Genomic DNA, 27,422 nt, shown 5'->3' with positions numbered 1-27,422 from the left:
GTAGAAAGGCCTGAGATGGGCTCCCAAACAGGCAAAATACCATCCCGCTTGCTCAATGCCAGCTGAAAGTTAACAAACCTATGGGAGGATGCCTACAAGAATTTGAAACAGATGACCCCCAAAGTTGTTCTACTGTTAAAATCTCTGGAACGATAATGTAGATGGCTTCTTTGTGCTTCTTTCTCTCTCTTGGAACTTTCCCCAGCAAATCAGAGCCGTGTGCTTTATTAATCCTTAAGGTAAAAGTCATTGTCTTCAGCAGTGATTTTTATCTGGAATGGAAGACCAACCCATTAGCATTAATCCAGGAAACAGAACGGGAAAGGATGAAATGGAATGGCGCAGAGTAGAACGGAACGGGAAAGAGTAAGATAGGAGAGGAGAGGAGAGGGTAGTTCACAATGTGTTACAGGTAACATGCATCATATGAATTAGTGAAACGTTAGTTTTTATTATGAATATGTGCATATAGACTCATGATGTGTTTCTTATTATAGTTTATAGTCAGAAGAGTTTGGAAGTCTCTGGTCTTTAGTGTAGTTGAGTGGTTAAAAGCCCACGAGTTCTGGAGTCTGCTGGCATGGGTTCAGATCTCAGCAGTGTCCTAGATGCCTGAGGTCAGACATGTTGATTAAACTCTCTAAATCTCAATTACTTCAGGGAAGTACAACATAATAAAGAAAAATACAAAATGTAATATTAGATATTATACTCTCTCAGGCTCTGGGGCCATTTATTCTCAGAAAGTACCATTCTGTCCCCTATAAATGTCCTTTGCTCCCAGACTCCTACTAATCTTCTGGGGTCCACTCCTCTTAAGTAGAATTACTCCTTCTATATTAACTTCTCTCTCCCTAGATCACTTCTCATTCCCTCCAGCTCCAGCGGCTATCTTTAGCATTATCTGGGGAAGGCCATAGCCATTTAGTATGTAAAATTTCTTTCTAAAAAATGTCCATTAGTTGCAGACCATTTCACCTATTAGAACAACTACAAAAGCTAGACCAAAAAAAAGAAATGGCACGAAGACATCCAAAAACGGAGACACATGCTCCGCTTCAACGGAAAACAACAAGGAGACTGGCAGTTGACTTTTCAGCAGAACTGATGGAAGCCAAAAGATAAAACCCTTTAAAAAAAATTAAGAGCTGAAAGAAAATAACTACCAAACTATAATCCTACACCTAGTAAAAATATCCATCAAAATTTAAGATGAAATAAACATATTTTCAGACAAAAACTGAGTGAATACATTACCAGCAGACTTTACCTAAAAGAAAGACAAAGGAAAGTCCTTTACAAAAAAAGAAGATAATCTCAGAAGGAAAACTAAAATTTTAAGAAAGGATGAAGAGCAGCAATAGAAGAAATTGTTGACAAATCTAAATGAATAAAAGATTAATAATCTTGTCTTAAAGATAATAATTAAAAGATACATTAAAAGATAATAATCATGTCTTGCCAGGTTTAAAATATAACTAGAATTGATATTTGCAGTAGGAAAAGGGAATTAAACAGGTCCTAATTTTCTTTCATTGCCAGAGAAGTGTTAAAAGCAGGAATTTTATTAAACTACAATAAGACAAAGATCATCCCTGGAATCTGCAAGATAACAACAAAAGAAAATATACAAGTAACAAGCTAATAGAGAGGAGAATGATCTTAAAAAGATGTCATTAATGTAAAAGTTCATAATAAAGAAAATGGAACTCACAACAGATGAAACTGAATGAAACAGCTAGTAATGCATTAGTATTGTGTTAGCAATGTGTTAATAATTACATTAAATGTAAATGAGCTAAATGTTCACATGAAAAGAGATTGTCATACTAAATGAACAAACAAAACCCAACTATTTTCTGCTTCCAAGAGATAATCTTTAAATATGAGCATACAGACAGGATGAAAATAAAAGATGGGAAAAGATACTGTATGCATACAGTAATCAAAAGAGAGTTGACTAGTTACTCTACTATCAGATGAAGTTGATTTTAAGATGAGAGCAGCACAATAAAGAAAATGAATTTTATAATGAAAAGGGTCAGTCCCACTGAAAGATAGAACAATTCTAAGTCTAGAAACAGTTGCTAATACAGCTTCGATGTGTATAAGGCAGAAACCACCAGATCTAAAAGGAGAAATAGAGAAATTCACAATCATAGTGGTGGGCTTTGACATTCTTCTATCAGTAACTAACGGACAAGCCAACAACAATAAATCAGTAGGAATAGAAATATTTTGACCAATACTATTTAACACACTTAACTGACACTTACAGAACAAAGCAACTGATGACTACAGAATATGTATTCTTTTTCAAGTGTACATGGAACATTTACCAAGTGGACATGTGCTGGCCTCTAGAGTAAGTCTCAAATTTAGAAGGTGGGTGGCAGGGGCAGGGTTTGCTGCTGGACTGGATGTGAGGATGACAAGAGAGGAGTCAAGGTTGATGATGAAGAACCCAGTGCTCTAACGTCCAGAGTGACTGATTCATGCTGCATAGTTAGCATTTTGGAAAGATAAGGGTGTGTGTGTGTGTGTGTGTGTGTGTGTGTGTGTGTGTGTGTGTTTAACAGTCATAACATAGTCAGGAGTATTTACATGAGTGAGTCAACCTGGGAGTCAACCTGTATTCAACTGAACATGAAGGAATTATTCAAACTTGGTTTCTGGAATATTCCCAGGGTGAAGTTATTTCCTGTTTTTATCACTGTCTTCTCAGTTTAAGTGTTTGCTTCTCTTAGGAACTGGGCTGGCATCATCTGTTTCAGTTTGGAATGTCAGACGTACAGAAAAAAACTCCATAAAAATCCCACGAGGTTGACAGATGCTTCTGAGAAATGAAGTGGACAGCCCAATTCCTGGCCTCTCTTATCAGAGATGAATTGGTTTATGCATCTGCTGATTGAGTATCATCTGTGAGTCTGGGTCTGGGAAAGAGATAAACAAGAAAAGCAGAGAACACTCCGGTATAGGTGAGGAGGCACTCTCCCCAAAAGCCAAGTATCAAGAATATACTTTGGGAAATCCCACACATAATTGCATTACGTATCCTCGTGTGATATATTTGAAGTAGTAATTAAGAACATTCTGGCACTCAGTTCTCCTTCCAATTAGCTTCAAGACATTGGACCGGATATGAAACATCGTGTCTCAATTTCTTTACTGTAAAGTGGGAGTGATGTTACTGATAATACATCGTTACAGAGGTAAAACAGATACTTTTCACAGCCTGCTCAGAGCAGTGCTTAGGATTAAGCTCACAAAATTAGCATTTGCAACTTTGTCATTCTGCTGTTTCAAATATTCCTTTCCTTTTTTGAAATTATGAAATCACAGTATTTTAAAAAAATGTTAGGAGAGAATAATAGCGAAAGAGTCTGTCATAATCCCATCTCCTCGGCTCAATCATGGTAGCTTCAAATATTTTTTTATATTGATTATGTAATTTTAAAAAATATTTATTTATTTGACAGACAGAGATCACAAGTAGGCAGAGAGGCAGGCAGAGAGATTGAGATGGGGAAGCAGACTCCCTGGCGAGCAGAGAGCCAGATGTGGGGCTGGATCCCAGGACCCTGAGATCACAACTTGAGCTGAAGGCAGAGGCTTTAAACCCACTGAGCCACCCAGGTGCCCTGATTATGTCATTGTTTTGAAAGTGCCTGGCTTACAGCAGATGATCAATATTGGATACAGATTGTCTGACTGTTCAAGTCAAAGCCAACTACTTTGTCTTATGCTTTGCATACCTAATTTAGTACATAAGATGATGATTGTAATTATATCATATACATTCTTTTAAGTTTTTTCATAAACTGGACAATTGCAATCTTTATGGCTCCTGGAACTCTCATCCCCTCGATGGGCATGTGCTGAATAAGCCACTTCTCTTTTGCTGTCCTGTTTGGAGAATTACTGCAGACCACACTCTTCAGACATCACCCCAGTGTACAGCTCTCCATATAGCATTTTGCCTTTTTTGGTAAAAATGTCTTCAGAGAATCACAGAATACCGAGTTGAACATTCCAAACTCACCCTTTGAGTTAACTAAGAAAGGAGCCCCCAAAGATGAAACCAAAATGGGATTCCTTCCATAAGTTTCAGTGGTAATAAAATGAGTTCCTTGAGATGATGAAATCTTGTGGTGATCCTGTGACCATTTTGAAGCACCACTTTTCACTCTTTCCAAAAAAAAAAAAAAAAAAAGATACAAAACCCACAACTCTGCCAGCCCATCAATAGAAGATATGAATATTTGGATGTTTTTGTCAAATAATAGTAAAAAACCCCCTCACCCTTTGTGGATATACGTCAGAAGAAATCTCATTGGACCACTGGTGCATCCAAAAATTGGCTCTAGAAAGTGGCAGAGAAAGATTTTCAGGTAGGCACATGTCTCCTGAAGCAGCAACTCCAGCATCAGATGGCGTGTTGGGTGACAAATGTCTCCCTCCTTGTGCTGGGGAAGCGTGGGGGAGAGGGGTAGGTGGAATCGCAACCCTCGATTTGACTCAGAGGCACTTACCTCATAAGGCAGAGACAGCCACGGGGGCTCCCGTCTCAGAGCAGCGATGGGCGACTGCAAGCTGGTGGTGGTCCTCTGTGGGGTCCTTCATGGGGTCTCCCGGCAGCCGTGGGTGTGAAAGCAGCTCTGCTACCCTGGCTGGTACGTAAGTCAGTCAGTAACTCACTGACCCGGGCAGGCTTCAGGCCCCAGGGTTCCAGCCTCCAAAACCGCTAGCTCCACGAGCACCAGTCCTCTCTCCAGATTGGTTCTTCTTATTTTGGTTGTTCCCAAAGTTCACTGGAAATGGTAAGAATGAATGCGGAGCACCATGGAGCAGGCCATTGCCACGGCTTCCGGAAAGAAGATGTTAGCTTCAGTCAGCGTGGTTGCCGGAGAGGAGGTGAGAAATGGCTGTTTGCAGGACTTACTTGAAGGAAACATGACAGGATGATCTCATCTATGTGACCTCCAGGCACGCGTCTGAAAGGCGGCGGGGACACACCTGAAGGCAATGGCGCTTCACCAATGAGCTCATTGCCTCCAAATGGAGGCCAGTCTGGGACTGTCACAGAAACACCAGAGGGTCAACAAGAGGGTCTTTCTCCCCAAACTGGCCTTTTTTGACTCCATCCCCTGAATTAGGGCCCTAAGGTAGCGTGAGAAGAACATAAAATCAGATAACCCTGAGAATAAAACCACTGACTCAGGAACGGCTACGCGGTCGCCCCGAGTTCCAGTGCATCTACAGAGGAACCCACTGAGGTGGGGAATCTGCATCCCCTTCCCACACGGGAGAAAGCTGAAGTACAAAGAAGTTATAGAATTTTCCGGAAGCCACAGAGCTGTTCAGAGAGAGCAGGGATTGCATAGGGGTGTGTCAGATGTGCGGTGTTTGCAGGATTCATCATGGGGCCCTGCTGCTTCCCGCCATGTTGGGGGACATGAGGGGGCCCAGCGTGAGGGAGAGGACCGGCCTTCTCCTCTCTCCACAGAACTGGCTCAGGGTCAGCCTTCGGTTGCCAGCTCGCATCCCAGCCCACTGAGCTCTGTGTTTTCTCTTTGAGGGTTAAGAACACACAGCAGGCCTTTGGTTGGGAGCGGGGAGGAGTTGACATTTGTCGTTCCGCGTTGGGGAAGTTGATCGTTGTAGGTCCTCTCACACTATGTGGAAGCCTGACATTTGACATTTGGGTAAAAGGGGAAAAAAAAATGTCTCCAAAAGCCTGCTTAGGGCCTGCGTGCCTGATCCCTTGCCAAACAGGAATCCTGCTTGGCTCTCTTCCCTTTCAATGATTTTCAAACCACAGTTTTAAAAGCAGTTCCTTTGGGGAATTAGGCAAGCAATTGTGTTTTGGGGAAGAAAATGGTCCCATCCACAGAAATGCACAAAAAGTAAAATCACCCACTTCTCCTTCACCTAGAGAAGAGCACTGTTGACAACTGAATGTTTTCCTTCTTTTTTCCTTATGCCTATATCCTTAGTTTTCTAAGGGCGACTGACTGCACAGAAAGTTCTGTAGCATGCGTTTTTTATTTTTATTTTTATTTTTTTAAAGATTTATTTATTTGACAGACAGAGATCACAAGTAGGCAGAGAGGCAGGCAGAGAGAGAGGAGGAAGCAGGCTCCCTGCTGAGCAGAGAGCCCGATGCGGGGCTCGATCCCAGGACCCCGGGATCATGACCTGAGCCGAAGGCAGAGGCTTTAACCCACTGAGCCACTCAGGTGCCCCAGCATGCATTTTTTTAAATCAAACTTTGCATGACCAGCATTGCCCAATGTTTTAAAAATTAGAAACATAGAAAATATGATTTTTTTTAAAAGATATTATCTATTTTTTGAAAGAGAGTGAGAGCGAAAGAGATCACAGAGGGAGAGGCAGAAGCAGATTTCCCCTGCTGAGCAGGGAGCCTGACGGGGGGGGGGGGGGGGGGGGCTCAAACCCAGGATGGCAAGATCATGACCTGAGCCAAAGGCAGACACTTACCGGACTGAGCCACCCACCCAGATGCCCAGAAAACATGATTTTTAATGACTACCTAATAGTCTGCCCCCACTGATGACTATAACATTTAATCGAATGGACATTCTTTTGTATCCTATTTCAAGCAACTTTATCCCCTTATGAATATTTTGCCTTTATATGGGTATTGTGATCCTACACAATGAAACCATTTTAATTTCCCATCAAAATCCTTCTAGACTTTTCTACATCAGAAAAGTCAAGACTCAAATTCCAGGTGTGATCTTTGCTCAGAAGTAAACACCATGCTCTCCCGTAGTGGCCAGGCCCCAGAAGGAGAAGCCAAAAATGTCCTTTGATCAAGATTTTTGGTCATCCCAGTTAAACGCGAACCAACAAAACGTCCACTTGCTTCTTTCCCCGACCCGAGCCTTTCTGCAGCCCTCTGTGGCACTTTCTGCCCCTGTACCCCCCAGTTACTGCTCAAGATGTTGCCATTTTTCCCACTTCTACTACTCTGCAAAGACAGTGCTTGCAAAATGCCGTAAGCATTGTCTTGCGCTCTCAACTAATTTTTAGTTGTGTGAGTGATACAGAAATGCATGTTTCTGGTGAAAATAATTAACAACTTCAAGATAAAGGGAGATTCCCTTTAAGTACTTATCTCCGATCTTGGAAGCTTTTTCCTTCAACAAGGACATCTGGTAACGTCAGTGTGGCCGGAGGCTTCAGATTTAACTTCTATGCACAGACCCAGAGAGAGTGAGTACACACTGTGGATTGTTTTTCTAACGCATCTTATCTTTTTAAACTATTCCTCAGGTCAGCACGGACCGTGGTTTATTTCCCTGCAAGTTTACTGACGGTCCCTGAAGTTGTTCCTGGTTCTTCACTACAACGAACAGCGACGCAACCGGGAGCTTCTACCATTTCTCTGTGCGCTTGTGTGGGAATTTTGTGTCCCTGGGACAGGGAATTAGACCCCCAGGCCATTGAGGGTGTCCCTTTCTCTTTCAACATGACTAGGTGTTGACAAATGACCTCTCCAAGTTGGCAGCACACCTTTCAGCAACAGCCTGTTTCAAGCCTTCTACTACAGGCTCTTTTTTTTTTTTTTTTTAAGATTTTATTTAATTATTTGAGAGAGAGCGAGAGAGAGAGAGAGAGCAAGGGGGAGCAGCAGACAGAGGGAGAGGAAAGAAAGCAGGCTCCTCACTGAGCAGAGAGCCCAACATGGGGCTCAATCTCAGGACCCTGAGATCATGACCTGAGCTGAAGGCTGAGCCACCCAGGCGCCCCTCTACTATAGGGTCTTAAGTGACATTGTGTAGCCAAGATGCCTCTTCGGTTCCTTATCCCCCTTCTCCTTCCCTGTGCACCCTCGTCCTCCCTGTCTATGTTTTCTAAATACCCTTCGCGATGTTCGATGTTCGATGTTTGCTAGGCTGTCCTGAAATGTGCTCGTGGCCTGCAATGCATCACCTCTTGCTCTCCCTGAGTGACCTCGTGTGTTCGTACAAATTGCACAGCTCCCTCCCTCAGGGGTCACAGACTCAAACACTTAGAGGTGCCAGGCAGGTAAAATAAATACGGGGGAGTCCATGCAGCTGCCCCCACCAGCCCCAACCCCAGCCCAGTGCCAGTGGTTGTTGTGTCATTGGAATCTATGTTGAATAATCTCATTTTTTTTTTCAAGAAGAATCAAAAATCTAGATTCCTATGTAAATGCTCTTATTTTCTATGAGCTGGAAATTAATATAAAAGAAATTTTAAGCCCGTGTGGCCCACAAAACATACCTGTGGGACACATTCTGCTGCCAAAATGCTAGATGGCAACTTCTGCCTTTAGCAAAATCACTCTGTTCCACAAATACCCTCTTTCCTGTCTGGGGCCTGTCCCTTACCCACTCAGTTACTAAATGCTCTGAGGCTGCCCGAGAAGTTGTTCCAGAATTTAGCCTACCCCTCTGTCCTCACTGCCATTCCCTTAATTCCAACACTCGCCAAGTCACATCCCGGCTGTGACTAGAGCATCTAGCTAGCTCTCCTGCCTTCACTTGCCTGCCCCTGCCCCTGCCTTTGCACAAACCCTCCTCTGCATTCTAGAACATTCTCAGCATGGCTAATGGAAAGAGAGGAGGAGGAAGAGGTCTCCTCTCTGCTCAGACAACCCTAAGGGGGCCATAATGCCCATAAAGCCAAGTCGCCCACTGCGGCCACATTTTGCCCACCCTTGCTTGCTCCAGCCTCATGAAATGTGACCCAGCAGAATCAAATTCGAGTTCATATCAATATTCAGATATTGGGCTTTTCCTGAAAGATCTGACTGGCTGGCAGAGCTGGGTCCGCCGCCTCCCATGGAAGCAACTGGTCAGGGCTCAGTAGTGACCGTTGAGGTGGGGACAGCTTTGTCCCCTTCCCACCTCCTCAGCCAGCCTCAGGCAGCCCTGTACTACCTGTCCCGGAAGGAGTTTGCAACCCCCGAGCCACAGGCTGAAATTCAACTGTTAATGGGCACATCAGACCTGGCATGTCTGGCCCCTCTGCCCACCCCCAGCCTCACCTCTCAGCCCTGCCCATCACCCGCTTTCTTTTTCCCACCACTAATAACGGCTGACTCACCAAGAAATTGTTTCAGACCTGAACCTAACCGCCGCTCAATGGGGTGACGGCTTTAGTTACTTAAATCAAGATAGACACGCTCTGTTCAGGGAGGGCTTCCCTTTAGCTCAATAAATCTCTCTTCAAATCACTAATGAAGTTGAACTTGCCCTCGACAGTGGTTTCAGGTTTAAGAAACTCCTCCTGAAGCTCTTTATAGTTCTCAGGAGTCTCCCCACTCAGCCTCGGATTCTAATGGAGGAAGACTGGGCTCTGATGGACAAAGTCACACCTAATTCATTTACCTCCCAGGAGAACAGGGTGGACGATCGTGCAGGAAGAAAGCTGCCTGCTCTCACGGAGAACAGGCACACACACACACACACACACACACACACACACACACACACACCCCTGAACTCACTCACTTCCTTTCTTGGTGTACATAGTTAATAATATGCACGGTCGTCATTTTGCTACGTGGTAATTATGAATGAAAATCTTTTATAAAGACTGTGGAGTTAGGATTATTTTTGTAAAACTGGATAAAACAATTTTTTTTTAATTTGTTCATTTTGTTTTAAGATTCTTTGAAGCGGTCAAGCCTACCCCACATGCGTTCTCCCTTTTTACCGACTTCAATGCGAGGGGTGGGAGGAGGGCTTTAGAAACCTCAGCTTCAAGAACTACATTTCCCAGACTCTTCTGTGGCCGGACTTAGCCATTTAACATGCCTCTGGCCCATGAGATGCCGTCAGCCATCACGTGACCTTCCCAAGAAGCTCCTTAAAGGTGAGGGGAGTGGAGACTCAGGTGATCTCTTTTCCGCTCCCTGAAAAGCCATGTGACCGTTAGAAAAAGACCAAAAAGTTTGGCCTTAAAATCCATACCACACCAACACCAGCAGCTACCTACCTCTGGCTGTCATACTGAATGGGAAAAATAATCTTATTTAAGCTGCTGGCATTAAGTTTACTCCTTCAGGTAGGTAAACGATATTCCATTCAAAACTATTTTGAACCAGCCGGGGGGTGGGCAATTTTTCCCACTGGCTAGCCCACCAAAAATCACAGGCAGGGTCCGATTCAGAGAGAACTGTATATAATATTACTTTATTCATAGTACCTTGAAACTTTTTATGTGCTTTTACCATTTTTCGTGTCCTGGCCCAGAGGCAATTCAACATGAAATTTATCAACTGTGCATATAATAAGCAGTGATCGTGGAGAACTGAGCCAACTGAAAAATTTAAACCCAAATGTAGATTTCCACTTTGGCTGAAAGCAAGATGTTCCTCTCGGTGGTGGGAGGCCCTCAATTTCCCACTTCACTCTGGGTGACTCAACTTGAAAGCACTCCCATTGACATTCTGGAGTTTTCTGTAATCTCCTTTCCTTAATAAATTCAAGATAACTCCGCAAGTCGCAAACGGCTCATAATAGCGTTACTGTTTCCGGGCGAAAGCAGGGATGCAGCCCCGGCCAGTAGCTATGTCTGTGGATCTCGGCGTAATTGCTTCAATTCCCCACTTGTTTCTGAGTGAGTGTAGGCCTGACCTCCGGGCATGGCCGAGCATTACTCAGTCAAACCGAGAGTTTCAACGCTAAATGTGACAGTGTGTTCTATATCTGTTTTCGCTCTGGCAGATTATTCAAATACCATCCAGCTGAAGTCAAGTTGTCCCAGAGCCCGTTGAATCTTTGCCCCAACGGTCCGTGTAGGAGCCCTTCCTTAAAGAGCTTCCTTTGCTATACTGTAATCTGTTTCGCAGTGAATATGTGGTGAGTGGATGTTTTCAGCCTGATTCTGTTCTCCTACCTCATGTTCCCTGGAGATCCCACTGCCGCCTTATAAAAGCCACATGTATCTTATCTTTTCCACTGGAGTTGCTAAAACCAGAAAGCAGGTTGGAAAACCTTTCCCCAAACTGTACTGTTTTTCATCATTTCCTTCTGACACCTCCAGATAACTTGTTAGCGTACTGTCTCTCTGTATTCAGCACAGCCCCACTGGGTGTTTGGGGACTGAATGACATCACCCAGGCACTTATAATTAGAAAGAAAAAATGTCTCTTTCCAAATCTATAGCACCAGGAGACAACTGGAGAAATTTCAAAAGTTGCCGGTGAAACCCCAAATGAAAGAGGTCTTTTTCTGACCAGGAAGACACTTGCTGGCTTTCAGGACACTACTGGGAAAACCCTGGAAGCAAGTAGCAAATAATCTTCCCAACAGCTGATCCCAAGGCCACATGCCTTGGCTCTCCCCAGAGAAGCTGTGTTTCTTGAAGTTCCCGGAAGACTCCAAAAAGTGGTCTGAATTTTTGCCACCGTGGAGACGGAGCTCAGGGACTTTTGATTATTGGGTTTTTATTTGTCTAACAAATTCTTATTGACTGAGTATGAATGCACTCCCATGGGCATTCTGGCTTTTTTTTCCTGTAATCTGTGTTTCCTTCATACGCTCCGGATAGCTCCACAAATCACAAATGACTTGATTACTGAGTTTTCATTTATTCAAGAAATTTTTATTGAGGGTCTCTCTCAGCAAGTCTTGCGTCTTGAGGACCTTTTCCGCTGTCATCCGGTGTCTTGGCCTAGGAATAATACAGCTGGAGCTCTGCTATCCAACACACTATTCACTAGACACATGCAACTATTTAAACTTAAATTTAGATTAGCCAAGGTTAAAAGAAGCTGCAAATTCATCTCTTCGTTCGCACTGGCCACATCTCTGATGCTCAGTAGCCCACGAAGCTAGTGGTTACCATATCGGACAGCAGACCTCTACGACGTTTTTTCATTGAGGAACGTTCTTTTGTGGACAGCACTGAACTGATCACCGGACTTGCCTGGAACATTCTTGGATGACATGTAGCATGAATAGCTCCCTCTTTCACACCCAGAGGGACCTGGCTGGAAAGGGAAATTGAACAATGACAATGAACTTGGCCACTGTGCTTGCAAGGACTTCTCGGAGATCCAGAACCCTGTGTCTTGCTGAAAGAGCCCGCAGTGTCCGCAATCCCCCTGCCTTTTTTCTTTATTTTGTCCTTCCCGCCTGTCAAATCCACCAGGGGGAGGTGGGGAGAGTGCAGGAGAAGAAAGGGTCAGTTCTCCTGAAGCGAGTGATTTACTTGAAAGCAGCTTCAGTTTTATTTCTGATTTCTCCTGCCTGAAGGCGTTCAGATTGGCCCCTGGGCCCCGAAAGATGCCCAACGGGTCCAGAAAAGGGTTAAGGCTTTCCCTCCGAGCCTGCTCCCCTCGGTCCGGAGCGCCCCTGCCCGCCTCGCCCAGCAGAGGGCGCCGCAGCTTAATGTTGTGGGCGAGGAATATTTACACAATCATTAGGGATTTTTTCTTCTTCTTCCAGTGAGACTTTATTTTTATTTATTTATTTATTTATTTAATTTTTTTTTTTTTTTTTTTTTTTTTTGGTGAGCAGCAATCCGAGGTACCAGCTCATACAGGTCACCTTAAGGATAAGTCGTCCAAACTGGGAGATCAGAGCCGCTCGGGCGTGCAGCCAGCTCGGTAGGGATCCGCCGGCTCCCGGACAGGGGGCCGAGGACGCAGCCGCAGCCGGTGTCAACCCGGCAGACACCATTTTGCAGAACTCTCCAGAAGGGAGGTCTAAACGGTGTCCGACACGATCTGTGCCGCCCAGCGGGTCAGGCCTGCCCTGCTAGAGGGCCGCCCCCGGAGGAGCACCCCGATCGGGGCCTTGCTCTTCGCGGGGCCCTGACACTGCCCTGCATCGCAAACACCTGCCAGGCCACAAAATGGTGGTGGCTGCGCAGGGGTGTCTGCAGGGAGCAGCGGGGGGAGGGGGCTCTCCCGCCTCTGGCCCAGCGCCCCCCCCACCCTCGGTCGGCACCCCATGCCTGTCTCACCCTTTCTCTCTTACTCTGTTTCCTTCTCTCTTTCTCTCCCCCTCGACCCCCTCCTGCTTCTCCCCCTCCCCCTCCTCCCATTCATCCCCTTCTTCCTCCTCCCCTTCCTCCTCCTCCCCTCGCTGCCCCTCCTCCTCCTGCCGCCGTCCCTGCCCCTGCGGAAGGGGGTTGACGTCCCAGCTGGTTCGGTTCCCGCTGCGGCTCCCGGGGCCGCGAGCTCCTCCCTGCGCAGAATCCGGGGTGCGTTTGAGTGTATCCGAGGGGCGAGGGGCCGAGCCAAGGTACGGGTTTGGGTTACTTCCTTTGCCCGTCTTGGTGCACCGAACAGGGCTTATGAGATCCAAAAGCGCATTCCTAAATGGGTGTTCATGGCTCTTCCTCAGGTTTTCAGGAAACTTTATGAAGGGCCGTCCCAGTGGCAAACGCCTGCGAGCCTCCGCGCTACCTTTCGGGAAACAGACAAGCACGTGCGGGCTCTCGGCTCCGGGGCTGCGACACAGCGGCCGTTCGTCCGGGGCACCTGCATTTGTCTTCCTTTTCTGTAATCACCGCACGTGATTAGGCGTGAAGAAGGCACATGGCATGGGTTCCGCGAACACCAGCTACTACTATTCCATTATTTCTTTGCCACGAGCTCCCTCCAGGAGGCCTGGAGCTCACCTTCTGCACACCAATGCTTGCTGGCGGAGCTTTGTGTCACCTGAACCCAGGAATCCTGTGGGAGAGGGTTGCCCCCCCCACCTGTGACTTCCTCTCTGTGACTTTTGTAGCCATTGTTCCGTAGCTCAGTTTCTCCTTGAATGAAACTCGAGAGCTTTCCTTACCACCCCTTCTGAGACCGTTGATAAAACACTCCACACGCCTTTATGGGGCCCTTGTGATGAGCCGAGGACTGGGGAGAAATGCCGGACCAGCGCCCCTCGCCCCCACCCCGCACATCCCAGGGTGCCCAGGCATGGCCAGGGTGAGCCTAAATACAAACCGTGCCTCCTTTCCCTCCCCAAAGTGTCGCGATGGGTGATAAATAAGGTCGCTCTACAGAAAACACAACAGACCTAAGTTCAAAGTCAGGGGTAAGAGACAAAGATACAGACAGGATATCGATGATAGATAAATGGATGGGTGGACAGAAGGACAGATGATAGATGGGTGGACGGATGGACAGTTCGAAAGAAGATTAAGATTAAGAGAGTCTCCACTTCTTCATCTGGAAAACAGGTCGCGGAGTGCCCCCCGCCTGCGGGGTTACTAAACTGACCAGGAGGCAGGTGTGTTGGCCGTGCTGGGTGCACAAGCCAGCGTGGGGGTTCTCCACCTGTGACTGGTCGCCCCATTGAGGCACTAGCAGAGAAGGGCTTCACCTCCCCAAGAAAGAAAGGGAGCATCTCCAAAGAAAATAAATTCATCGGAGCCTGTAATGTTGGGTGTCATTTCAAAAACTGTATTTCCATTTAATGGTTTCATACTTTTTTCTCTGGAACATCATTGCGGCTAGGAAGAGGACCCCACTGGGACATTAGGGCCTCTTAGGGAGCTCTGCCAATTGTTAGGGCTCAAGCTGCCCCCAGCTATTGGATTATGCATCACCTTATTGTTCTAGGTCCACAGCAGGACAGGTCGGGGAGGGCTAGGACAGAGGGTATGCACCATGTGACAAGGACGGCAATGAAGGAGAATAAGCTTCTGCCTAAATTGGGGGATGGGAGAAGGATGGGGGACACAGAGTCCAGAAAATGGCCTGGCCAGGAAGGTCTCAAGCCTCCTGCCCATGTCCTGCTCACACATGGCCCAAACAGAGCGGATGGGGCAATGGCCAAAAGAGGCAGTTTTCATTTGAGAAACCCCTATCTCCTACTCCAGCAACTTCCCAAATGTCTTCTCGAATTTTACACAGGCTTCTAAAAATGGCATCAACCGGCATCCAGTGCACGGGACCATGGCAAGTGATGCCATTGAATCCTGAGGCAACACCGTGGAGCCAACCCCATTCTCCCACCTCTGCCCCACTGAGGAGGCAGCTGGAGCCTGGGGAGTCTGTGATTGGGACATCCCACTGTCCCAGGCTGGAGAACCAGGATCTGAGCTCTCCTTCTGTAAGGCTTTCTTGTCTCTGATCATTTTCACTCTCAGGGCAAGTTACCGGGTCTTTATAGCCGAGATTTTTCTTACCTGCTTGTTAAACCTCAAACTGACTTAAGCAAAATAGGAATTTGTTGGCGCAGAGAACTTAAAGAATGAGGATTGATAGCTTCAGGCATGGCTTGATCCAGACTGGGAGGTCTGAGCCATATACCCACCAGGGTGGTCTCTTCCTGCTTTTTTCTGTGTTGGCTTCACTTCTTCACTCTTGGGTGGGTTCTTGTTCTATAGCGGTCCCTGGTGACTTCACATTTACAATTTCTCACTTTTACACACCAGCAGAACTAAAACACTTCCTTATCAATAATTCCAGCAAAAGTCTCACTCCAGCCCCATCAGACCAACTAGGACAATTTGTGAATCGATCAGATTTGCCAAGCCTAGAAATCAGTGGCCATTCCTGAAGTCAGGATTCAGGGTCCACCCCCACAACCAACGGAGCTCGAAGTGGGGATGGTAGTTAGCCAAAGGAAAGCCAGGGAGCTTTTCACCTGTGGAAGAGAAAACGGACGTGATGAGCACGGAGTCTGTGACTGTCCCTGATGTGGGTGAGCACTCGATGTCCTTTGGCTATTTAAGGGAGCACTTAACCAAAAATCAAAGACTGGGGATCACCAAAGTACTGGCATCGGACCTTCAAGCTCGTAGTTCTTCACCTTGATAGGACACTAAAAACTACAGAGCTTGAAAAATCCTTCCATCCCTGAACCCTACCCTCGGGATTCTGATTCAGTGGATCTGGGGCAGGGTCCAAGCAGCAGTGGGTGGTAAGTGCACCCAGGAGAATTTAATGAAGTGCCACGGCTGAAAACCACTGCTTTAAGCGAATGCGTATGCTTGGCTGGTACCCACGATCGTCCTCACCATAGCACTGAATCTTTTAAACGCCAAAGAATTAAGAAGCCATAATTATAGGTGAAGCCTTAATTCAGAATTTCAAAATGTCTCCCCATTATTTCTCCCAGTGCTCCGTGGGCTGACAACAGAATTTTGTTGGTCAGCTAAAAAAAAAAAAAAAAAAAAAAAAAGGCAAAGCAAGAACTCAGCTTAGGCATGTTCATGTGTGTATTTACATGTGTGTGCACGCGCATGCTCACCCCTCGTGATTACACAAAACCTTGCTCTGGGTGGTTAAATCAGCGACACAGATGACACAGGAACTTAACTAGCGCTGAGTCATAAGCCTCCTTGGTTTTTTTAAACTTTCTTCTTCCCTCCCACTCCATGTCACTCACAAACACTGGATAAAAGGCTGGGGGTATTTAACGTCCCTAGTGACAGACAGAGAGACACCGTTTGCCTCCGGAGGAGAAAAACTAAGAAGTAGATGACATCCCCGTAGGCCCCACATTGCAAATCCGGAATGCGTAGCCTGTACCTAACCACGAGGAACCATTAGACAAACACAAAATGAGGAACATTCTATTATAACGGGGCAAGGCACAGGGGATGGGGGGGGTCTTCTCTTCAAAAACGCTAATGTCACCAAAAAGACACAGAAAAGCTGTGGAAATTTAAAGAAGGCTAAAAAAATAAAATAAAAATCAAACCCAAATCTTGCATCTGGACTGTACCTATGCCAGAGGGGAGAATGCTATTAAAAATCATGTAAGGGGGGGTGCCTGGGTGGCTCAGTGGGTTAAACCCTCTGCCTTCAGCTCAAGTCATCATCCCAGGGTCCTGGGATGGAGTCCCGCATCGGGCTCTTTGCACGGCAGGGAGCCTGCTTCCCTCTCTTTCAGCCTGCCTCTCTGCCTACTTGTGATCTCTCTCTGTCAAATAAATAAATAAATAAATAATCTTAAAAAAAAAAAAAATCACGTAAGGGGCGCCTGGGTGGCTCAGTGGGTTAAGCCTCTGCATTCGGCTCAGGTCATGATCTCAGGGTCCTGGGATCGAGCCCCACATTGGCCTCTCTGCTCAGCAGGAAGCTTGCTCCCCCCCCCCTTTCTCTGCCTGCCTCTCCGCCTACTTGTGTCTCTCTTGCTCTGTCAAAAAAAAAAAAAAAATTGTAAAGTTAACAGATAAAATGGGAATATGGATGATAAATTAGATCTAAGATCAGTTGTACATCAGAATAAATGTGTGAAGTTAACTGTCCTGGGGTGGGTAGGGGACTGTCTCCATGCTTAGCAAATAGGAACTCAACCTGGGGTGTTTGAGTGTCAAGGATTATGATGTGTATAACAACCAGAGGGGATTCTGAAAACAGATAAATTATTCGTGCTTGTGTGTATGTGTGTCTGGAGAGGAGGAGAGAGCACGCAGACAATCAAGCAAACGGGGTTAAACATTAGCAGGCACATCTGGTAAAGGGTGTGCAAGTAGGTCTTCATACCATTCCATATTGCAGTTTTTTGGGTACATTTGAAATTATTTTCAAATAAAAAACGTTTTGAAAGCTGGGGACAGAGAGAGAATATAAACAGTAAACAGGAACCGAATGTGGAAATATACTTCATGACTCATCAAGATTAAGAATTCCAAACACACACACACACACACACGCACACACACACACACACACACACACAGGGCGCCTGTCAAAATTCACTCCTCATTCTAATAAAATGAAGAGTCCCTGTCTGCACCTGGGGCAATATGACAGTCACACTGTGAAGTGCATCTATCCTTGAACACTTTCATGAATTCTGCCAGATTAGGGGCTTTCCAGGAAGCCACCAGACGGCACAGCCACACCCCAACGGGCTCGCAAGCCTGAAGAAATGTACGAGACTCGGGCCACCAAGTCACAACCCTCTCCAAACAGAAATCGGTCCTGTCACTGCCAACCTGAAAGCTTCCCACCGGTGTCCCGTGCCCCTTAGAACAGAACGGAAGCTTTTCCCTGCAGACACTCAGTGTCTGTTCATCTGTCGGACTTCGGAACGACTCACTCCCGCTCCTCTCTCTCCTGAAAGCTGTTGTCCTGGGCCTCACATCACTGCCTGCCCCTCCTTGTTTCAATCTCAACTCAACTGTCGTCTGGCTCATTCCATTTATTTTGTTCATAGAAATGACCACGAAGTGGATTTTTTTTTTTTTTTTAACTTAAGTTGTTTCTTCTCTGCAGAATGCAGAAACCTCATGTGAGCGTTTCCCGCTCTGTTTCAGGCTCTGGGCGTGTCTTTACCCTTCTGCCCCGAGGAGCATGTGTGGTTTGGCTCAAGTTCTCGCTGCTGTGGGGTTATGGTCAACTCTTGTCCTCAGACAGCCTTCCCTCCCCACGCCCCTCCTTCCTTTGCTTTATTTTTGTTGATGGTACTTGTTGCTGTCTGATCTCTCTCTCTCTCTCTCTCACACACACACACACACACACACACACACACACACAATGTATTTGACTAATATATATGTATGCATAGATGAATTTGAAAAATGAAATGTGGGGGCACCTGGGTGGCTCAGTGGGTTGAGCCGCTGCCTTCAGTTCAGGTCATGATCTCAGGGTCCTGGGATCGAGCCCTGCATCAGGCTTTCTGCTCAGCCGGTAGCCTGCTTCCCTTCCTCTCTCTCTGCCCGCCTCTCTGCCTACTTGTGATCTCTCACTGTCAAATAAATAAATAAAATATTTAAAAAAAAAAAAAAAAGAAAAAGAAATGTGTATTTTTCTGATTATCATTCAAACTCCCTCACCCTCAACCCCCAATAGATTATAAACTCCACGAGAGTGAGGAATGTATCTATTTTTATCAGTACGGAACCCCAGCACCTAAAGCCAAGCCTGGCGCCTAATAAATGCTCCAGAACTATTTCTTGAACGAATCAGAACACATGAGCAGGACTGGAAACATAGTTGGTGCTCAATAAATTAATGTTGAAAAAAAAAAGGTGGAAGACCTCAGCTACCAGAGTTCAAGACTTTCCACAGATCTACAGTAATCAGGACAGGGTGTGATTGCTGTAAAGATCGACATATAGTCAATGGAACATCCAGAAATATACCCACACAAAAATGATCAGTTGATTTTGTAAACAGGTACCGAGTTAATTTAATGGAAAAATGGTCATCTTTTCCACAAATGATCTGCAACAACTGGATATCCATATGCAAAAATAATGAAACCTGACCATTTCCTCACGGTAGACCTAAAATATTAATTTGAAATGGGCTATAGAGCTAACAGACCTAGATGAGAGAGCTAAACCTCTAGGACTCCTAGAGGAACACAGGCAAAAATATCTTCGTGACTTTGGGGTAGGCAAATATTTAAGATACAAGATCATCCATATGAAAGAAAAAAAATGGATAAATTAGTTCTCTTAATTAAAAACATTAAATTTTCAAAAGACACTTAAGAAAGAAAATGAACAAGCAAGTCAAAAATGGGCAAAATATTTGCAAAGCATATATCTGATAGAAGACTTGTGTCCAGAATATATAAAGAACGCCTTACGACTCAGTAAGAAGAAGACAAACAATTTTTTTTAAATGGGCAAAATATTTAAACAGACCACTTCACAAAGAAAGATATAAGAATATCAAATAAGGACACGCATGGGTACTCAGGATTGTCAGCCACTAGGGAAATGCCCAGTAAAACCACGATGAATTATTACCACACACCCACTAAGATGGCTAAAACTTTAAAAATTGATAATACCAGCTGCTGGTGAGGATGTGGAGCAATTGGAACTTTCGTGCAATGCTGGTGGGAACGCAAAATGGTGTAGCCACTTGGTCAAACAATCTGGTGTCTTACCAAGTGAAACACGCAGCATACAACCCAGCAATGGACCTCGGAGGCGTTACCCAGGAGAATTAAAACACACGTCTACACAATATCTTGTGTTCAGTCATTCATGTCGGCTGTGTTCATGAAAGCCAAAAGCTAGAAGTAACCCAAATGTTTATCAACTGGTAAGCAAATAAACAAATTGTGGTCCATTCCTGTGACGGAATATTACTCAGCAGTGTAAGGGAAGGGGTTACTAATAGGCTCAAGAATGTGGGTGAATCTCAAAAACACGTTCAGTGAAGGAAGGATATAATTCCATTTATGTGAAATTCTAGGCAGGGCAGAATTACAGAGACAAAGCCAATCAGTAATTGTCATGGTTTTGGTAATGGTTGCAGGGCTGTATATGTATTTGTCAGAATTCAAAACAAGACCCGTTGGTCGATTGCGTTGTATGTCAATTACACGCCCATCCATACACTGCATGTTGGATGAAACAGGATGCACTTTTGTCAAAGGTGGTATTTCTTCTCTTTGCACCGCCAAGTGAGCCCCAGCCTCACTACGGTTGCCTGTCAATGCTGACTTCCCTGTTACAGGGCTCGCTCGTCGTAATCCTCTCCGGTGTTACCAGGGGACAAGTAATGATGACTAACCTTCATACCTTGGCTTGATGCCTTATCTCAGCCTCTTCCTCCATCAAATGGCATCATACTAGTACCTGCCTCCTGGGCTTGTCTGGAGCAGGTGAGAGGGGAAGTCACCCACAGGAAGCAGCACTGGGCAGGTGCTCCGACGGTATGAGCAAGCCCTGTGCTAATGACGGGTGAGGCGCTTAGCAGTGGGGCAGGTTCTGGGCTGGGCCTTTTGGAGACATTATTCCATTTCACTCCACGGGGCAGAGCTTCTTATGCCCCTCCCCCGCTCCGGACGAGGAGGCTAAGGATCACACTGGCCGGAGGACGTGATGTCCCCCAGCTGGTAAGTGGTTCCCTTACCAGCTGATGGCACTTCTGGTCATTGGTTGGTCTTCTCCCCTTCCTGGTCTCTCCCTTCTCTTAGTCTTGACCCACCAGGGGGTCAGTTCCTGTTTCCACTGGGCCCTTCTGCCCCTGAGCCCCCGACCGACCTCTGCTCACATCCTCTGTTAGTGTCCACAGTCTTCCAGTCCACTCGCTCTCCCTTTTCATCGCTCCCTCATTCTTTAGGGCGTTCACCATAGCATTGTATACTTGTCATTTTCGCTGACTGTCCACACACACACACACACACACGCACGTGCACTCCCCACTCCCTGTTTCCGTCCACTACCCAGCCCCACAGAGTATGTAAGCTCCCTTTACGAAACGACAGAGATCTGGGTGGAGTCATTTTTGCTGTTTTCTTCGGTGCCCACCACTATACTGCGAGGACAGAGACTGTCCACATGGAGCTGGTATCATCATGCAGTTTTAGGAGGAACTTGCAAGGTCATCATCCAACACTTGCATTTTTATAGATGGGGAAATCCAGAGAGGTAAAGTGACTTCTCCAAGGCCCTACAGCGGGTCCCGGCAAAGCCACAGAGCCGGCATTGAATGTCAAGTAATGGTTCTATGACCTTCACTCCCAGGTCTAAGAAGGTGGGAGACACAAGACACAACTTAATCATTTTTTTAAATTAATTTTAATGCCATGCAGTGAGGCTGGCAGTGGGAGGCCTAATCCTTGTGCTGCCCTTCTGAGGCCGTCTCTAAGAAGATCACAGGCCGGCAGTCCCATCCACAGATCAGATCTATTTATAGATTTTATATATATAGATTATATATGCCTTTTAAATCTTACAATCCTGTATAAAGTGTGATATCATTACAGTGACCGGTAATGTGTGTGTGTGTGTGTGTGTGTGTGTGTGTGTGTGTTCAAGATCTCATTTCATTCAATGCAAATGCTGAAAAAAAAATCCCACCCTTTTTGGTAACCCTCTTTTTTGGCAATTCTTCATTTTTATTTCCTGAGATGCCAGAAGCCTCATCAACTAGGCACCACCCGGGCCTCTCTCTGCTTCTGTGCGGTCCTGGGCCCTCTCCCTGTTTAGTGTCTGCATTCTTCCAGATAGATCCCCAGCCTGCCTCCTGCCTGGGGGCGCGCAGCTCTCTGGAAGACCGAGAGAGGGAGAGTCTTGTAAGGCACAAGCTCTAACAGGAGGAAAGGGTTGTGCAACGAGCTTACAAAATTTTTATTTTGCATCTCTAGGCGGCTCAGCTCTGTCCCCAGTTGCACGCTGTCCTGGGGGTGACTTGGCAAGGAGCATTATCGCTACGAGCAAAACAAGTTCCAGGCTTCTGCCCCTGATGGCGAAGTCCCCGCTCACTCAATGGGCAGCCACGAGAAAGGGGTACCTGGGGATACCGAGGTCATGGGACTCCGGGGCCACAGCCCCCACGCCCGAGCCTTACACAGAGGCTCATTAAGGACAGAGGTCTGGGAGTAGGTGCTTGTCATAAACTTAACATGCAAGCCAGGAGCCATCTCAAAGGGAGGGGGAAGAACTATTAGCCAACCAATGACTCAGAGGGAGAGGGTGGGTTTCCACTTCTGTATAAAAACTAATGATTAAAGAAATGCTTTGAACTCATCACAGATACCAATATTTGGTAGCATGGACTGATCCCAAATTATGCCATAAATGCTTCTTCAATAGCAATTAGAATAGATTATGTTTCCCCTTGGAAAAAGCATCAACCACTGAAGCAGACCGATTCCTTAAAATCAAAGTCTACCCTTGAGCATAGATGAGAGGAAACACTTGAGTCTTGGATTAGAGGATTTTTCTCCTGCAAAGTGTGGTCATTAACCAAGATGAGTATTTACCTGTCTACTTAGAGTTCACATCGGAAGAGGGTTGACGTCATAGCCAAGACTACCTGTGTGGCAAGTGACAGCGACATAACTCAACTTGGTTTAAGAATTACAAAGGGGGGCACCTGGGTGGCTCAGTGGGTTAACACGCTCTGTCTTCGGCTCAGGTCATGGTCTCAGGATCCTGGGATCAAGCCCTGCATGGAGCTCTCTGCTCAGCAGGGAGCCTGCTTCCCCCTCTCTGCCTGCCTCTCTGCCTACTTGTGATCTCTCTCTCTATGAAATAAATAAATAAAATCTTTAAAAAAAAGAAGAAGAAGAAGAAGAATTACAAAGGAAATTATCGTCTTATGTAATCGAAGCATCCAAATTTACTGCTGACTTCAGGCATAGCTGGATCCGGGGTGTAATGCAGTTAGCAGGAGCACACCGTTCTCCCTTTCTTGGCTTTCTTTTCCTTTATGTTGGCATTATTTCCAGGTACGCTCTCTCCATGTGAGTACAGTGAAGCTGTCGTCTGTAGCTTCAGGCGGAGATGAATCTCACGGACTCTGAGGCCAAAGGAAACACACATACACACAAACACTGTTTTTCCCTTTGGTCCTAACAAAAGTCCCAGGTACGAATGCCGCTGACTATGCTTGGGGTCCATACGCAACCGAGAACGCATTCTAGGATTATAAACCAGGCTGCCGTGACAGCTCTTCTCTACGTTTCCCTAGGCATTCGTGTCAGGTCATTCTGGAACACAGAGATGACTATTACTTTGAACACCAGGTACACTAGTTGGTGTACATTTACGCACCCTGAAAAAAACATGAATTTGTAGACCGTGTTTCCGCACTAGGGAATAAGAGGGTTCTCCCTCCTAAGGAAGGAGCAGGCATGCCCTCCCAGCTCAAGCTCTTTGGAGAACTGACAGGCATTGCCAGCATGGCCAGCATGATTGTTTTTCTCTCTCTCCTGTTACCCCTGGCCACGCCTGGGACTGCAGAGTTGGGTGTCATGTAAATTCAATGTGCAAATGAGACACTGGTGAGAAAAATTGAGAGGAGAGGCAAAAAAGAGAAAAGTCTTGAGTGAGCTCCAAAGTCACCCCCCCACCACCACCCCAGTCCCTGGGCCTCACATGGTGGGAGGAGTAAATCCACATTCCCGGCCCCTCCCTCCCCAGCCCCACCCCCCAGCCTGTGGGAGGGGGGCCCTCCCTGAGTTGCGAGGAGAGTGTTGACCTATAGAGACCTCAGCCAGGAACAGGGAGCCCAAATGGCCTTTACACTCTGCCCCCTTTCTTCCTTTAGAAGGAAATCTGCCCTGACGTGGGTTCTCTGTCTCCATAAATCACAGGCCACGAGTTCAGGCCTGGAGAAAAATCTTAACACTGGCTAATATGACCAGCAATAACAAAATTTCTTGGAACTTAAAAAAAAAAAGTTTTTTATGGCTTCCCATTTTGATTCTTGCCCCCTTTTCCTTTTAGCCTCAAATGAATTTTTGTAAGCAATAACACATACAACTTCTAAACAGCAGACAGTGAAGCATTTCTCAAGATCTTGCCCAGTCTTTTTTTTTTTTTTTTTACATCTCCAAGAGTCAGAATAGCCTTGCAAAGTTAGGCTGTTCCTCCAAAGCAAATCCCACATCTCTTCACCCTGAGTCAGACGCAGGCTGGACCCCTGCCCTCCTTCTAGTTACGGGCTTTCTGACCCAATGCAAGGCACGGCTTCAAAATCGCTGTGGAATTTGAACTCACAGACATTCGTCCTGACTCCGCCGCTCTGAGCTCTGCTCTGCCATCAGGACCCGGGTATGTCCTCTCGTTTCCCCAGAATCTGCCTGGGAGTGTCCCGGGGAAGGTTGTCACCAACAGACTTGCAATAAAAGTAATTGAATAAATGGAGAGCGCGTCTATGTCTGGAATTAGATTTTTGTGAGAGTAAAGAGATCAAATGAGATGAGGGGCAGGGAGAAGGCGGGTGAATCCAATATGACCATGTCCACTTACTTGAATTTCACTCCTCGGGGACTCATCGCTACTAACAATGGCCCTTTTAGCTATGGAACACAGAATGACTAACCTTTTTCTAGCCCGTCAGTGAGAACTACCACCATAGACTGGTGAGTATTTCCGTACAAAATCCACTTGGAAAGGATATTGTTTCAAGCCTGGACAAAGCTTATATTGTCGCGTTCCAGGTCCAGTTATTTTAGGCAAGGAAGGGGGATTTCCACTGCTCCCTGTAATCAGTCGTGAGCGCTCCGCTCTGAGTAACCACTTCCTTGTAATCTGTCAGAGCCTGAGATATTTAAAAGGGGGGGAAAAATCCCCTGATATTATGCATGAAATTCCTAGCCAAGAAAACCACTATAGGAACAAGCCATGAGCTCACGCAGGAGCAAAGATGTGACCTCATTCAGTGGAGGGAATGCCAAAAAGTTGATTCTAAAAGGAAGGAATGAAACGGGTTAATGCAAGTTCTCGGGTAGGATACAGAACTAGCAGCCGTTCAATATCAGTGTTAATCGTGTAAATAGGTCTCATTTACAGCAAACCTGACGTGTGCTAGGCACTAGTTCACCCGAAACATTGTCACACGGGTCTTCTGTGTAAGTGTATAGTGTTTCAAGGGTTTTTATTTTTTTAAGAGACAGTTCATGTATATTATATGCGTAATAGGACAGGTGGTAACAGATATGGCAAAAATCCGAAGTCACGCACTGGACAGGGAGCCCACCAGAACATGCTGCTTCTTGAAAAACAAAAACCAAAAAACCAGAAACAAAAATGAAACAAACAAAACACACCACCACAACGTGAAAAAGAAAATTAAAAAAAAAAAAGTTACCCTGTAGTAAACATTAATTTGTACTAAGTATTTTATAAACATTAACTCTAATCCTCACAAAATCCCTCTGAATTAAGACACAGTCCCACTCCCATTTTATAGATGAGGAAACTAAAAGCTGAGGGCGGCTGAGTCATCGGCTCAGGGTCCCATGAGTCAAGTGGCAGAGCCAGAATCGGACGCCACTCCCACAAGAGGCCAAAACCCCCGGCAGGTGCTAACCGTGACGTTAGGGCCACCGTGCCAAGCCCAGCACTGGGGCATCTGCATGAGGCCAATCACTCCTCTGGGCAAAGGAAATGCCACAGGTCACCGGGAAAGCAGCCATTTCCTGCGCCTACAGAATGAGAACATCATCGCCAAGGTCCTCGCCATTCCTGGGCTCAGCCTCTAAGCTAAACACTTTGTCCCTGGAGTGACAGATGATGACGTAGCCAGCTTGGCCCTGCCCTCCTCCCTCATTCTAGAAGCCAGCGACGCTTCCTGGGTGGCTTAGGGCATGACCTCAGAACACAGAGACTTCTGCGTAACCTGAGCTCCTCACCCTTCATGAGGACAGTCAGTAACCCACTGTCCCGAGTGTGCAAGGCCGGCCCCTTGGCCTACAGGTAAGGCTGACGCTGTGGTACCATATATGTTCCAGAGCTCCCCGTGGGGTCAGGCCAAAGCTGGACTCTGCTGAAGAAAAAGCTCCACATAGCGTCCTCCCTGCCCTGTTTCCCCCTCCCCCTCTCCTGGCTGCTTTCCCTGGCTAAACCATGGACCCCCAATCCTCGTCCCCACTCCTGCTCTGAGAGACCCTACAAGACAGTCCCCCACGAGGTGCCAAGGCACGGGCACTGGGATCCCACAGGACAATCACCCACCATGTGTGTAGGCGACTGGGACACGTATTAAATGAAATGAATGGAGGCGCCTGGGTGGCTCCGTCCGTCAAGCGTCTGCCGTCGGCTCAGCTCAAGATTCCCGGGTCCCGGGATCGAGGCCCTCATCGCGCTCCCTGCTCACTGGGGAGGCCTGCTTCTCCCTCTGCCTCTGCTTCTCCCCCTGCTTGTGCTCTCTCTTTCTCTCTCTCTGACGAATTAATAAATAAAATCTGAATAAATAAATAAAATGTACTTCAGGAGATGGTGGCTTTTGGAGGAAACATTTACACAAACATAAATTCCAGGGGATAAAGACCTTAGCAAAATTATTTTTTCTTCTCCTGTGCTGATTACAAAACTTCTGTGTGCCTAGGCCCACACTCAACGTTATTCAGGCATTGTTCTATTGTATTCTGAGAACAAATTCATAAGGTACATACTCCAATTAACTGCTTTTCGGGGTCAGGAAAAGCGGTATTGGAAAAAGTCAATTAACTTGCCTGGGGTTACACGGCCTGTAGAGGGTTCGAACCCACATCTCCTATTTCTTAACGCTGCTTCAGGGGTCAGCAAGTCACAATCCCTGAGCACTGTCTGGTTTTGTAAATAAAGTTTTATTGAAACACAGCTGTGCACTTTATTTACGCACTGTGAATGACTACTTTTGGCCAACAAAGGCGGAGCTCAAGATTTGTCTCTTCACAGGAAAAAAAAAATGAGCTTTTTGTTGGTGCTGGGCTGGTGTTCAGTCTCAGATAAAAATGTGAGTCTTCTTCCCTTCAAATCCAGGTTCTCCACTCAACTGAGACTTACAGCAGGCGCTGTGTGCACTCATTCACCTCCTGAGGAAGGGAGACTCTTACCGGTTCTGCTAAGTTCTCATGCAACACCCTCCGGAGAACAAAATCCCATTATCTGATGGGCCGGCATTCCCTTGCTGGTTTACCTACTAACTCTTGTAAAGGAATTCTATCATTTCCTTGACAGATTATTCTTCTTGAGAATCACAGGGAAGTTTCCTCTGGAGATTTCACTGTGGAATTCGCATTGTTCAAGTAGATCTCATTACCCTGTGAAGCCCT

General features: G+C 46.2%; 1 protein-coding gene and 3 long non-coding RNA genes across 4 annotated transcripts in view; 2 read left to right on the top strand and 2 right to left on the bottom strand.

Annotated features, from left to right (window-relative positions):
* The window catches only part of CYP24A1 (cytochrome P450 family 24 subfamily A member 1), a 344,657-nt gene that overhangs the window by 174,260 nt on the left and 142,975 nt on the right, over positions 1-27,422 (top strand). The window lies entirely within an intron of this gene.
* On the bottom strand, positions 3,061-4,894 carry LOC309870722. The gene is made up of 3 exons (XR_014314768.1): positions 4,533-4,894; positions 4,303-4,363; positions 3,061-3,168 (listed from the first exon to the last, which is right to left on the bottom strand). It is a non-coding gene; the product is annotated as an uncharacterized lncRNA (long non-coding RNA).
* On the top strand, positions 13,101-13,836 carry LOC309871376. The gene is made up of 2 exons (XR_014315244.1): positions 13,101-13,250; positions 13,353-13,836. It is a non-coding gene; the product is annotated as an uncharacterized lncRNA (long non-coding RNA).
* Positions 22,957-24,902, bottom strand: LOC309871375. Its single transcript, XR_014315243.1, has 3 exons — positions 24,634-24,902; positions 24,382-24,542; positions 22,957-23,179 (listed from the first exon to the last, which is right to left on the bottom strand). It is a non-coding gene; the product is annotated as an uncharacterized lncRNA (long non-coding RNA).

This window comes from Mustela nivalis (assembly GCF_964662115.1).
Source record: "Mustela nivalis genome assembly, chromosome: 8".
Taxonomy (NCBI): Eukaryota; Metazoa; Chordata; class Mammalia; order Carnivora; family Mustelidae; genus Mustela; species Mustela nivalis.
Note: the sequence above shows the minus strand (reverse complement) of the source record. Positions and strands in the feature narration are given on the sequence as shown.